The sequence below is a fragment of the Microcebus murinus genome, chromosome 14, assembly GCF_040939455.1.
Source record: "Microcebus murinus isolate Inina chromosome 14, M.murinus_Inina_mat1.0, whole genome shotgun sequence".
In the NCBI taxonomy this organism is placed as follows: Eukaryota; Metazoa; Chordata; class Mammalia; order Primates; family Cheirogaleidae; genus Microcebus; species Microcebus murinus.
The window spans coordinates 44,287,695-44,301,405 of record NC_134117.1 but is presented as its reverse complement, the minus strand read 5'-3'; the positions used below and the strand labels follow the sequence as shown (position 1 = coordinate 44,301,405).

General features: G+C 37.9%; 1 protein-coding gene across 12 annotated transcripts in view; it reads left to right on the top strand.

Moving 5' to 3' along the window:
• Positions 1-13,711, top strand: part of ANK3 (ankyrin 3) — a 325,335-nt gene that overhangs the window by 135,283 nt on the left and 176,341 nt on the right. The window lies entirely within an intron of this gene.

The window sequence follows — 13,711 nt, the reverse complement described above, 5'->3', positions numbered from 1 at the left end:
TTTCTTTAGAAACTTCAAAGACATTGTGTTCATTTCTTGACATGTTCGAAACTTCAGTAAGCATCTAATTTATCCAAAGACCAAATGGGGGCAAGATATCCGATTGACTAAGAGTTTCCAGTAAACTAACATCCCTAAAGTCTGCAAGAGTGATTTGCTTTCTGGAGGGGAAAGAAAAATGTTCAACACAGAAATTAATTTGAGTTTAAATTAAAGGTTTATCAGATTTATCAGAAGTGATATAAGAGTGTGGAAATTTTATAATTGCAAAGCCCCTTAATGTTTTTGATGGTAGAATGTTAGGAAGAGGGGTGGAATTTTTTACTGAAGTTACAGCATTCATTAGAAACATTATAGGAAATCTAACATCATTGGATCGACTCATTTCAAATAATTTAAAATTTTAAAATAACTTTTCTCAATGTATAGGCAACAACTGATTACTTTATAATTGAGTTTTAAATGACCCCTTTGGGTCAATTACTATATGTCTCCCTACTCATAGGTATTTCTAGCTTGGAGGGGCTTTCTTTATTATAACACAGATAGCAGGCTACTTTTGACTGAGCTTTAATGGTGACACCTTGAGGTTAGGTGTGGTGGCTCATCCTTGTAATTCTAACACTGTGGGAGACCAAGGCAGGAGGATCGCTTGAGGCCAGGAGTGCAAGACCAGCCTGAACAAAAGCAAGACTCCGTATCTACTAAAAATAGAAAAATTAGCCAGGCATGGTAATGCACACCTATAGTTCCAGCTCCTTGCGAGGCTGAGTCAAGAGAAAGAATCATTGAGCCCAGGAGTTTTAAGGTTGCAGTGAGCTATGATGAAGACATTGCACTCTAGCCAGGGTAAGAGGTCAAGACTTTGTCTCAAAAAAAAAAAAAAAAAAAAAAAAAGGAAAAGAAAAAATAGTGACAGTTTTAAAGATATATAAAAAAAGCCATGAGTTCTTATGTAAAATGAAAGAGTTGAATTAGCCACTTGTTTAGACATTGAATATTGTTATTAGCATTGAGCTGGGCATGGTGGCTCTTACCTGTAATCCCAGCACTTTGGGAGGCAGAGGTGGGAGGATCGCTCAACACCAACCTGGCAACATAGTGAGATGATGTCTCCCTAAAAAAAATTAAAAATAAATAAATTTAAAAAGCATTGAATATGCTGTTTCCTTTTGGTTGTATGTCAGGCAACATTTTCTGTGTAGAGACTATGCTACTTGGGTACAGAGCTTGAGCTGATGTTTTCCCAAGTTAGGAAGAGACTCACCATCAGGATATACTTTTTCCTCTGTGACCCACTGGAAAGAGCCAGCACAGTTTTGGGGATCAGACAATTCAGGTCCAAATTTCAGCTCTGGCATTTTCTAGCCATGTGACCTTTCACCCCTTCCAGCTTCACTTTGCTCACCTGTGAATTTGAGTTAATAGCATCTATTTTATAGGTTATTATGGAAATGAAATGAGGTGATGCACGTCTCATAGGGCATGCACAAAGTAGAAGCCCTATAATCAGTAGTTTTGTTCCATTTTAATTACATTTGTTCTCATGTAAAACAAATAGTTGCTTAGTCTAAATCAGTAGGTGTCAATTTTTTTTTTAGCAGTACTCTTTTTTTCCTAACAAATTCTTACAGGATAAAAAGACATTTACTATTTGAATCTTCAGTGTCCCAAAACTCCTCATTGTTTATATAATTATGGAAATCCTGAAATGTATACTGAAAAAAATACATTTAAAAAGCATGTATTGAATAGTTGTTAACATGATTACTATTTAAAAAATCCAGAAAATAACCAATCTTGGCAAGGATATGAAGATATGAGAACCTGTGCACTGTTGATGGGAATGTAAATTCATACAGCCACAATAAAAACAGTTTAGCATTTCCTCAGAAAGTTAAATGCAGTTACCATATGATCTAGCAATTTCACTTCTGGATATATACCCAAAAAAATTGAAAGCAGGATCTCAAGAGATATTTGTATACCCATGTTTATAGCAGCACTATTGACCACAGCCAAAAGATAGAAGCAACCCAAGTGTCCTTCAATGGATGAATGGATAAACAAAATGTGGCATATACTACATACATTGGAATATTACTCAACCTTAAAAAGAGAGGAAATTTTGACACATGCTACAACATGGATAAAACGTAAGGACATTATGCTGAGTAAAATAAGCAAGTCACCAAAAGACAGATACCATGATTACACTTATATAAGGTAACTAGAGTAGTCAGAGTCATGGATATATAAGTAGAATGGTGGTTGCCGTGGGCTGGGGGGAAGGAGACAGGAGAGTGGCTTAATGGGCTAATGGGTATAAAGTTTTCATTTTTCAAGATAAAAAGAGTTTTGGAGATTGGCTGCAGAACAGTGTGGAAATAGATTGAACCATACTGAACTATACACTTAAAAATGGTTACGATGAGGCCGGGCGCCGTGGCTCACGCCTGTAATCCTAGCACTTTGGGAGGCCGAGGCGGGCGGATTGCTCAAGGTCAGGAGTTCGAAACCAGCCTGAGCGAGACCCCGTCTCTACCAAAAATAGAAATAAATTAATTGACCAACTAAAAATATATATACAAAAAATTAGCCGGGCATGGTGGCGCATGCCTGTAGTCCCAGCTACTCGGGAGGCTGAGGCAGTAGGATCGCTGAGCCCCGGAGATTGAGGTTGCTGTGAGCCAGGCTGACGCCACGGCACTCACTCTAGCCTGGGCAACAAAGTGAGACTCTGTCTCAAAAAAAAAAAAAAAAAATGGTTACGATGGAAATTGTATGTGTACTTTACCATAGTTTAAATTTTTTTTTTTTAATTTTAAAGCATATATTGAAAACCATGGGACTAGATCTCTCCAAAGACCCAGTGACCTGTAACATCCAATGGTGCAAAGGTAGAAAAAAAGTTTCCAATTGAGCGAAGAGATCCAAGATCAGTTGCAGTCCCAGTCTTTCTGCCCCTCTGGCGACGGTTGGGGTGGTGTGTTATGGGCTGGGGGGCGGTGGGGGGGGCGGTTTGTGCGTGGGAGAAGCAGGTATGGCATATTTAACTACAGTCTGCCTTCCCCCCACTAAACCATTTAAAAGCAGAGGAAAACTTGAGGATGCCTTTTCTAAATTGTTGATGAGCCATCCTCTGTTAATTTCAGTGGAAGCCTCTGACAGTATTAACAATAAAAAAAGCTTCCTATTATCCTTAGAAGAAAATAAATAAATCTCTTGAGTTATTTAGAGCAGAACAGATCCAAACATGCAGAGCCTGATTTCACAGCAGACATCAAATATTCGAGCAGTTGCTACTGCTTCTCCCAAAGGCTGGCGCTATCAGGTGTTTTATCAAATGAGACTTACTTGGTCTCCCTGAGAGAGGATCGAGGTTGAGGAATTGTCGTTGGTCTCAGTGTCTTCAGCATCAGTGTTAGTAAGGCCAGTGTGGACTTAATCTCCTTATCCAGAAAGCACACAGAGGAAAGTTAGTGTAGAATAAGCAAGCAGTTAACAAAACTGGAGAAAAAAGACTCTGCCTAAGAAGACCTATTTAATTTAATTAAAGCCTCATGAAGAAAGAAGGAAATGGACCTTTACCAATAATGAAGCTCATCTTAATAATAATCACTGTAGCATAAGGGAAGTTTCTGAGTTTATTTTATACTTATTTACTAATAATAGATCATCTAAGTTGAATTTAAAAAAAAAAGTCTTGCTTATATGCCAGGCTATGAAGGATGGAGTGTTTTATTGCCAGTATATTCAATTGTTGGAAATTTTTCTAGGTATATCCTTAAAGTCTAAAATCCTTATCTTTGAAAGTATCATTTTTACATATATTTTGGGGGCTTCTAAGGCATTAAAAAGTTAGGCATTCTCATAAAAAGAAATGAAGTACTCATACATACTGCAACATGGATGAACCTTGAAAACGTTATGCTAAGTGAGAAAAGCCAGTCACAAAAGGCAGCATATCATATGATCCTATTTCTATGGAAGGTCCAGAATAAGCAAATCCATGGAGCCAAAAAGTAGATTAGTAATTAATAGGAGCCTGGGAGACAGAGGGATGGGAAGTGACCACCTACTGGTATGGGATTCCTTTTTGGAGATGATGAAAATGTTCTAGATTTAGATATTGGTGGTAGTTGCACATCCTTGTGAATATATTTTTAAAATAACTGAATTGTACACTTTAAAATGATGAATTTTATGATATGTCAGTTACATGTCAATAAAGCTATTATAAAAATAAAGTATTAGAGAAGACTTTCAATGGACAAAAATAAAAATTTACAAAAAATGTTTTTGTACTCAAGAAAATGAAAGACAACAGGAATTCAGTTCTTTTTCTACATTGTATCAAAATCTGTATGACTTAAATATTACTTATCAAACATTTATTGATTACTTGCTCTGTGCCTGTATTAATAGATACATCCTCTCCCCTTAGAAGCTAAATGACTTTCTTTTTTTTTTTTTTTTTGAGACAGAGTCTCGCTTTGTTGTCCAGGCTAGAGTGAGTGCCGTGGCGTCAGCCTAGCTCACAGCAACCTCAAACTCCTGGGCTCGAGTGATCCTTCTGCCTCAGCCTCCCGAGTAGCTGGGACTACAGGCATGCGCCACTATGCCCGGCTAATTTTTTATATATATATCAGTTGGCCAATTAATTTCTTTCTATTTTATAGTAGAGACGGGGTCTCGCTCTTGCTCAGGCTGGTTTTGAACTCCTGACCTTGAGCAATCCGCCCGCCTCGGCCTCCCAAGAGCTAGGATTACAGGCGTGAGCCACAGCGCCCGGCCGCTAAATGACTTTCAAAAGATATGTATCTATGGGGTGAACAAGGACTGTAGGAATCCTTGCTTAAATGCCTTTCCTGTGCTTTCTCTGGAAACCTATTTACCAATCGTTTTTCAGTTTCTATTTATACTAGGAATAGCGCTAAAGTATAAGAGAATAGAATGAGAAAACAAAAACTTCTTAAAATATGTGTGTTTTAAATACACGTCATTAACACATTGAAATCTTGATCTTCAGACATCTTGTTTTGCCACTTTGACTAACTCGTTTTAATCATAGTAGTAACTTAGACTTTATGACGTAAAGTAAATTATGACGAGTGGTAAGAATTAGCAGAAGATACTGGATTCCCTCTTATCATTTCATTTTTTTAGAATTTGTCTTTATTGAGAACATGTCAAGGAACCAAACTAAAATAGTCTATGATTCAGTCTTTCATTATCTAGAAGATTTTGAGTGATATTATCCACTTACACTTCCCTTAAAGATAACCTCTCCCAGACATTTTTTTAAAAAAACGAGAGCCATGAGTGAAGGGGGAGAGACCAGTAATCCACAGCCCTTTATATATTTAAATGAAAGTAAAAGTCTGCCATTTACCACAAGCAAGGTAGGAAATTACTCTGGTTTCACTTCGGGGAGTTGCAAGAGCATGCCAGCTCAGCTCTGTCTTTCTCTTAAATCCACCAGCTGCATCATGGAGGCCCCACTCTGATGACCTTATCTAATCCTAAATACCGCCCAAGGGCCCCACCTGCAAATTCCATCAACATGTGAATTAGGGAGTACATTTCTTTGTTTTTGCTTTTTTTTCTGAGACAGAGTGTCCCTCTGTTGCCTGGGCGAGTGCCACCATGGCATCAGCTTAGCATCCTAGCTCACAACAACCTCAAACTCCTGGGTTCAAGCAGTTCTCCTGCCTCAGCCTCCCAAGTAGCTGGGACTACAGGCATGGCTAATTTTTTCTATTTTTAGTAGAGATGGGGGTCATCTCGCTCTTGGTCAGGCTGGTCTCGAACTCCTAACTTCAAGCTATCCTCCCATCTCAGCCTCCCAAAGTGTTAAGATTACAGACATGAGCCACCATGCCTGGCCTAAGGAGTGAATTTCCAACACTTGAGATTTGGGGAAAATATTCAAGCCAGAACATCTAGGATAGGGGTACCATTATTATCCTAATTTTACAGATAAGAAGCCTGTGATACAGAGAATGTAAGTAAACTTACCAAGGTTATGTAGCTAGTATGGGCAGGCCTAGAACTTGAACCTAAGCAATCTAGCCTTTAACCACTGGACTACACTGTCACAATGCAGTCTTTCTCTCTGAGCACACTGTTAGGTGCTCCAAAAAAGCTGTAATGGTAAAAATCAGTTATAGGTTGATTCTGCTAAGAAGTCAGGGGAACAGCATGGTCCGGTCTAGTGAAGAAAGCGTGAACTTGGAATCAGACACGCTATGGCAGCTTTGTGACCTTTAATAAGTTGTTTTGATTTTAGGGGTCTCGTTAACAGTTTCTTAATTCATAAAATAAAAATATTTGGTAGTACCTCATTCCAGGGTTGTGTGGATTCAATGAGACAAGAGATATGGAATACCTGTGAATTTTCTTCCTCCTTTTGACATGAATGATGTCCTATCTGCCCATGACAGCCCTGTGCTGGAGGCAGTGGAGGCCTGGCATCCATTGCACAGAGGAGGAAGTGAGTTCATTAAAGATAAGGCACATTCCCAGGATCATCTGTCGGGAAAGTGGGTGTGGAAGCGTGAGAATGGACGTCTGGTCTTGTCATTCCCAGTAAAATATGCTTTCCTCCAGATGTACGCCAAGAGACGGGGTTGACATAAACCTGTCTTCCCACCCCAGCTCATTATTAAAAACCTTCTGTATATTTCTAAGCCAATTTTAAAGTTTTGGAAATACTATAAAAATCAATCTTTATTTTTGGAGTAAGATCTTACTCTAAATAGTGATTATTCTAAAATATGATATAGTGTAACATAATATACTATATATTACGATATATAGTATATAATATATAGTGTAACATAATATACTATATATTATGATATATAGTATATTATGTATATATGATATATATATTATGATAATAACATATCATATTATCCATTTCATTAATTTATCAGTCTATCTTCAAATATATGTTACTTTACATATAAGAGCCTAATAATAGTATTGTTCCAGTTCCTCCTTCCCATCTATGTGGAATTGTCATGCATTTTACTTTTACACATATTATAGACCCCACAGTTCACTGTTATTGTTTTTACTTTGGACCATCAATTATCTTCTATAATAGAGAAGATAATTATCTTCTATAATACCATCAATTGTCTTCTATAATACCAGAAGAATATAATTAAATTGTAGGAATATATTGAATTTTTACAAATCCTGAGAGATCTTAGTTTCTTCTGTGTGATATGCTTCTTCTTTTCCTAAAATAGAAGGCAAAACCTATTCTTCTTAATTGGGATCTTACCGCCTAACTTTGGTGGTTGGTGCCTTCAAGGAGTATAGGTTATAGATGAAAACCCTTATCTGGAAATCAAGATGGAAGGAGGTTACTATAGAAGAAAATGAATAGACCGTGGAGGTGGTGGCTGGGGGCAGAAGGAGGGCTAGAAATTGCACTGTACGTGAGAACACAAATCCACACATTACCAGGGACCGGTTTTGTGGAAAACATTTTTTCCAGTGGGGAGGGGAACAGGGGCATTGCCGCCTGGGCTCCCTGTCGGATCATCTGGCATTGGATCCTCATGGGGAGCGCTCAACCTGGACCTCTCGCATGCACAGTTCGCAGTGGGGTTCACGCTCCTATGGGGGTCTGATGCCAGAGCTGATCTGATGGGGGCGGGGCGTGGGCGGTGATGCAGCGATGGGGAGCGGCTGTGCGCGCAGGTGGGGTTTCGCTTGCTCGCCCACTGCCCAGCGCTTGCCTCCTGTTCTGCAACCCGGTTCCTGGGAGGCAGCAGTGGTGCTGTTCCATGGTCCTAGGCTGGGGACCTAAGCATCAGAGGATACGGCAACTGTTCCATGTTGTTTTATTAAGTACTTAATTAGTTTATTGGCCTGGAAATTTGAGAGAATTAAACTTGCTGTGTACTGTAATTTGTTTGGTCAAAATTCTGAATATTTATCCAGATCCTATTAATGCTTTGTATAAATATTTGCATAGCCAGTGCCCTTCATTGTAGTTTGTCAAATGTAGGTCTGTGTGTGTATGTGATTGGTTTTTTGTCTTTATCTTTTTTTTTTTTTTTGTCTAATCCTTTCAAAAAGGATTGAGGAGAAGTAAATACTAGAGAAAGAAGGCACTGGCTAATCCTATTTATATTTAAGTTTTTTAGAGTGAATAAATACAATATTGAATAGCAGGAGGGAAAAGTTAAGTTAAACAAGATGCTGTTGTTGTACTGGCAGTGAAAATAGGGGTTTTATAGTAAGCCCAAGGAGTTGGTGAAATGGAAGGGGTTATACCCAGGAATTGGCAAACCTGGGGTCTTAGCCAGGCTCTAAGCTCTGTTACTCCAGGTAAATCACTAAGCCTCCCTGGTCTCTTCCTGATCTAGAAAACAGATCATTAGACTGAATGGACTCAGACATTGTCAGTTAAAACACAAAAGACTTCCCAAATGCTAATATATTCTGTAACCTTTTGAATGTATGTGAACAAAATTTCTTCAGTACAAGAAAAAATATTTTATTAAGAAAACTGAGTTACACAAAATTAGAGTAGTGTCTACTTTTGTTTGCATTAATTCAGGTCAGATTCAAAACTCTAGGTTGAATTTGGTTTTATCCAAGTTTTAGTTTATGCTTCTTCTCAGAAAGAGATAGAGATCTTTAACTCTAGCCATGTTTAATTTGCTACTTTAATGGGAAGGAGTAATGTAGCTTTAGGTGGAGGGTGATCTCCAGGCTTAACAGGTTCCTTCCAAGTTCACATGTTAGCGAAGTTCCTGAGTAGGTTAAACCTCTCTGTGGCTATCAGAGTGTAAAGCACAAATAGTAGGAGCTGAGATAAATAATCGTGGTGAGCTAAAAATTAGGCAGTATTAGAAGACATTTATTTTTTCACTGCATATCGTACAAACATACATAGTAGAATTTTTTTTTAAGCATAAAGAAAATGTCATTTATAATCTCACCACTGAGAGAAATTGTTAACATTAGAGTCAGTATCTATATAACCTTTTTAGAATGCGTATGTGTATATAATATATATTATATATAATATAAACATTTATATTTATAAAAATTTGAGCATATTTTATAGTGTTTCATATCTTGCTTTACTTAATAACATATCATATTACCCACTTCATTAATTTATCAGTCTATCTGCAAATATGTTACTTTACATATAAGAGCCTGACAATAGTATTGTTCCAGTTCTTCCCTCCCATCTATGTGCAATTGTCATGCATTTTATTTTTAGATATATTATAGACCCCACAGTTCATTGTTATTGTTTCTACTTGGGACCATCAATTATCTCTTATATTTACCTTCTTTTTTGTCATTTCTAGAGCCCTTCATTTCTTTGTATAGGTCTAAGGTTCTGTTTGGTATATCTCTACTGTCTGAAGAACTTCCTTTAACATTTTTTGTATTGCAAGTGTGCTGAAAATTCTCTTAGCCTTTGTTTATCTTAAAAGGTCTTTATTTCTCCTTGATTTTTTTAAAGGTATTTTCACTGCGTATAGAATTCTCATTTGGCAGTTGTTTACTTTCAATATTTAAAAATGCCATTTCTTTGTTTTCTGGATCGCATAATTTCTAATGAGTGGTCTAACTATACTTATTATCCTTATTCTCTATATGAAATGTATTTTTCCCCCTCTGGCTACCATCAAGTTTCTTTTTTTTGTTGTTGTTGTCATTTGTCTTTCATTTTCAGTAGTTTGATGTGTGTTTTTGTGGAATTTGTTTATTGTTTATCTTGCTTTGTGTCCCCTGAGCTTCCTGAATTTGTGGATTTATGTCTTTCATTATTTCAAGAAAATTCTTGACCGTTATCTCTTCAAATATTTCTTCTGTCCTATTCTGTCTCTTCTCCTTTTGTAACTCTAATCAACTATTTCATATTGTCCCACAGCTCTTGGATGCTCTATCCTTTCTTTTCTACTCTTTTTTTCCTTTTTTTTTTTATATGTTTTTAGTTTAGATCATTTATACTGATACATCTTGAAGTTCCGTGAATCTCTCCTGAGCTGTATGAAGCCTACTGATGAGGCCAACACAGGAATTCATGTCTAATATTGTGGGTTTTGTTATCAGATGTTTCCATCTGACTTTCTTAGAAATTCCATGTCCTTGCTGAAATTCCCTATCTTTCGTGTGTGTTGTTCACTTGTTCCCACTAGATAGAATGCTGGATATTGTGTGTAGAATAAGAGAGACTGTATGTGTTAAATAGTGTTTTTTATCTGGACATGGGCATACTTTTTCTTCTGTGCTGAAAATGTGGAGAGGTGTAGTGTGTTTAGTCAGGAGTTGAGCTGAACTTACATTTTATTTCAGGCTTCAAATTCCTCTAAAAGAGAACTGCCATTGCTTTGTGATCAGGGTGGAGGCTGGGGAGTCAGAGAATTTTGCTTAGTGTTAGTGCTCCACCCTCAGCTTTCTCTGCACACCTGCAGCACCAAGGAGGTCTCTCCGCATACTCCTGCCTCACTTCTATGGTTACAGAGTAGTTGAAGGCTCTTCATATAAACTGCCAAAATTGCATCCTCGCAAGCATGTACAAATTTACGTTTCCTTAGCAGCAAATGAGGGTTCTCTTACACAATGCTTTTTGTCTCTAATAATCGGTGGGCCATTTTGATATGTTGGGCTTCCGTAATTCTGTTGCTTGCTTGAACAGCAGAACTGCAGCACCTGGCCTTGTGCGTAGTAGGGCCTAATACGTTTTTAGTGATTAACTGAGCAATCAAACTATGAGTAGTCCATTGAGGGCTCCTAAGGTAGCACTTGGATTTTGATGTGCTCCTAGTTGGCAGGAACAGCCACTACGTGATTCAGGAATTAAATATTTTGCATTTTAGTTGGAAGCTTCATTTGACAGAGACGAACGAGAGGCAATAGTCTTTAGACAGAGGCACTCTGATGCCTGCTTGAAACTGCCACAGCCCGAGGGTCTGGAAACCTGAATTCTTATCCCAATTCTGCCTCTAATTAGCTGTTTCTTAATCTGCAAATTACCAGCTTTCTGCCTCACTTTCTTTATCAAATGGGGTTAATGATATTTATCCTATTTCACTGGATTGTTGTGAGGGTAAAATGAAATTACAGGAGTGTAAGCCCTCTAGAAGACTGTTTAAGTGGTATAAAAATATAAAGTATTCCTCTAGGAAGGGTCAGGAAGGTGTAGAGAAATGTGGGAGTTGGGAATTCAAGGCACCCCCTGACATCTACACATCCGCAGTACGAGAGAGTGCATGAATATGGAAGAGAACAAAATTAGAAAGAGACTGCATGCTCTCGCTAAAATTAGCCTGTTGGTGGTAAAGGTTAATTAAGTCTTTCTCAACCTGTGAGGGTACATGTTTAAAGGGAAAGCACGTGAGCCCTTGCGAGCCCTGGGAAGTGATGAAGTCTGTGTGTCACATCCCACTTGGGGCTCAGCGAGCCCCACACTGTTTCCTGTATCCCTAACCTTCCCCTCTCCCTGCTGTCCCAGGCGAGAGTCCATTCATCGTGCCGCTTGGGTCATTAGAGCAACATGCACTTGCTCTCAGAAAACACAGCCAAGACAAACTTAAAAGTCACCGCGAAGTGCATTTCCTTCTGTTCACTTTCACTCACACTGAGTAGTCCACACGAAGGAAGACCAAAGCACACATAATGCACAGCACATAGTTTCATTTCCTCGTTTATAACCTGTTATACATAGTCGAAAACCTCAGCTGCAAGCTGGTAGGTCTAGAGCAGGGATCAGCAAACCTACTTCTGCACGCCAAATCCAGCCCACTGCCTGTTTTTGGAAATAAAGTTTTTTTTAGAGCACAACCACTGCTGTTTCTTTACATATTCTGTGACTGCTTTTGTGCCACAATGGCAGAATTGAGTAGATGCTACATAGACTGTATGCCCTGCAAAGCAGAAAATATTGACCATCTCGCCCTTGACGGAAAAAATTTGCCTACCCCTGGTCTACAGCAATGACATCAGCCCTCTTTACTCCCTACCAGGGTTACTAAGACAGATCTGTTTTACTCAGGTCTCTTTCTTCTTTCATTTAAGATTTATATTTTAGCATCTAAGGATAATTAGATAGACTGTACAGTCTCTCCATTTCTGGGAGAATGTACAATCATTAAAAGCATCTAACTAGAAAAGTTTACAGAAAATACAAGGTGGAAAAGACATGCAAAAAAATAGTCCCATGAAGATGTAATCAGTCCAACCCAGATTGTGGAAAAATCTACACAATAAATTACCTTTTTTTTTTCCGATAAGTAAATGGACATGGAAAGGAAAAGTAGGGTAAGGGATATTAAAAGAAACTTAAGGGACTTTTCAACCAAATGCAATATGTGGACCTTCTAATTTGAACAGACCAACTGAGACAGTTGGAGATAATGGGAGAATTTGAATATGGATGAGGTCTTGAGTGCCATGAAGGAATTATTTTTCCTTTCTTAGTTATGATAATGGTATTGTGATTTTTTTTCAAAACATCCTTAACTGTTTGAGATAATTAAATTGCACTATTTATGGGTAAAATAATGTGATGTCTGGGATTTTCATTTTCCTCTTCTTAAGCTCCTTTAGCAAGACAAAAACAGCAGTAAGTGGTATAGAAAAAATAATAATTGACAAAAGGTTGATACTTACTGAACCAAGGTAAAGAGTACCTGAGGTTCATTATGCTTTTTTTTATCAAACTTTGTAGGAATTTTTCATAATAAGGTACTTTTTAAAATTATGCATTTAGGGTAGGGGGTGCTGAGAGAAAAAAAATTTTACAAAAGGGAAAAAAATAAAACCATGCATTTAATAGTTTAAATGTTTGAGTTGAATCCTTCCTTCTGAACCACAGTTCTATGTAAAAAAAAAAGAGTTGATTCCTGTTTCTGCCTGCTGTTTTTGCATCTGTAAAATAGGGATTGCCATTCACATTATATATGGCATTATGAGGGTTATAAAAATTAGATAGCAAAGAGTTTAGCACAGTCCCTGACATGTAGAGAGTGATCAACACCTGGCAGCTACTATATTTTATCTGTTAACAAATGATAAATATATAATCCCTGTGAGCCTAGTTCATTTATAATATAATTGACCCTTTGTGAATCACAGACCCATATTACTGCTACACAAGAATAAAAGCAATAAATAGGAAATTTTTTTCAATATACGCATACATTTCCTTGACAGTCTGGAGACAATCACAGCACCTGTAAGATGTATAGAGAACATCACCATGGGAGTTTACCATCAAAATCAAGGAGAACACGATTAGAATCTCAGCTTGTCCTAATAACCTGCCTGTTCTATGAGAGCATAGTTTTCTATGAGATTGCTAACAAATGCCTGTAAACACATGCAAGCACATGGGCAGTCATGTGACTATGATAGAACTGACAGATTTCCCAGTTTAAGTTACTGTCATCTCTCCTTGACAACCTGATGCCCCTCCTGGACCTGGGGAAGGCTCAGAGCCCTGGGACACTCCTTGATCTCAGTCTGGACTGATTTAATCAGCCACTTGTTAGTCAACCACTTGTTAGCCAATATGCGTTACACAAACTTGCAGGAAAACACATTGACTTAAAGATGCAGGATTTTTGACCAAAAATCATTTCATCCATCAGTTACCTCAAGTGATTAAAATAAATAAACTTGGCCCCTGCCCCACAACCTGTTTCCCTTAAAATTAATCCCT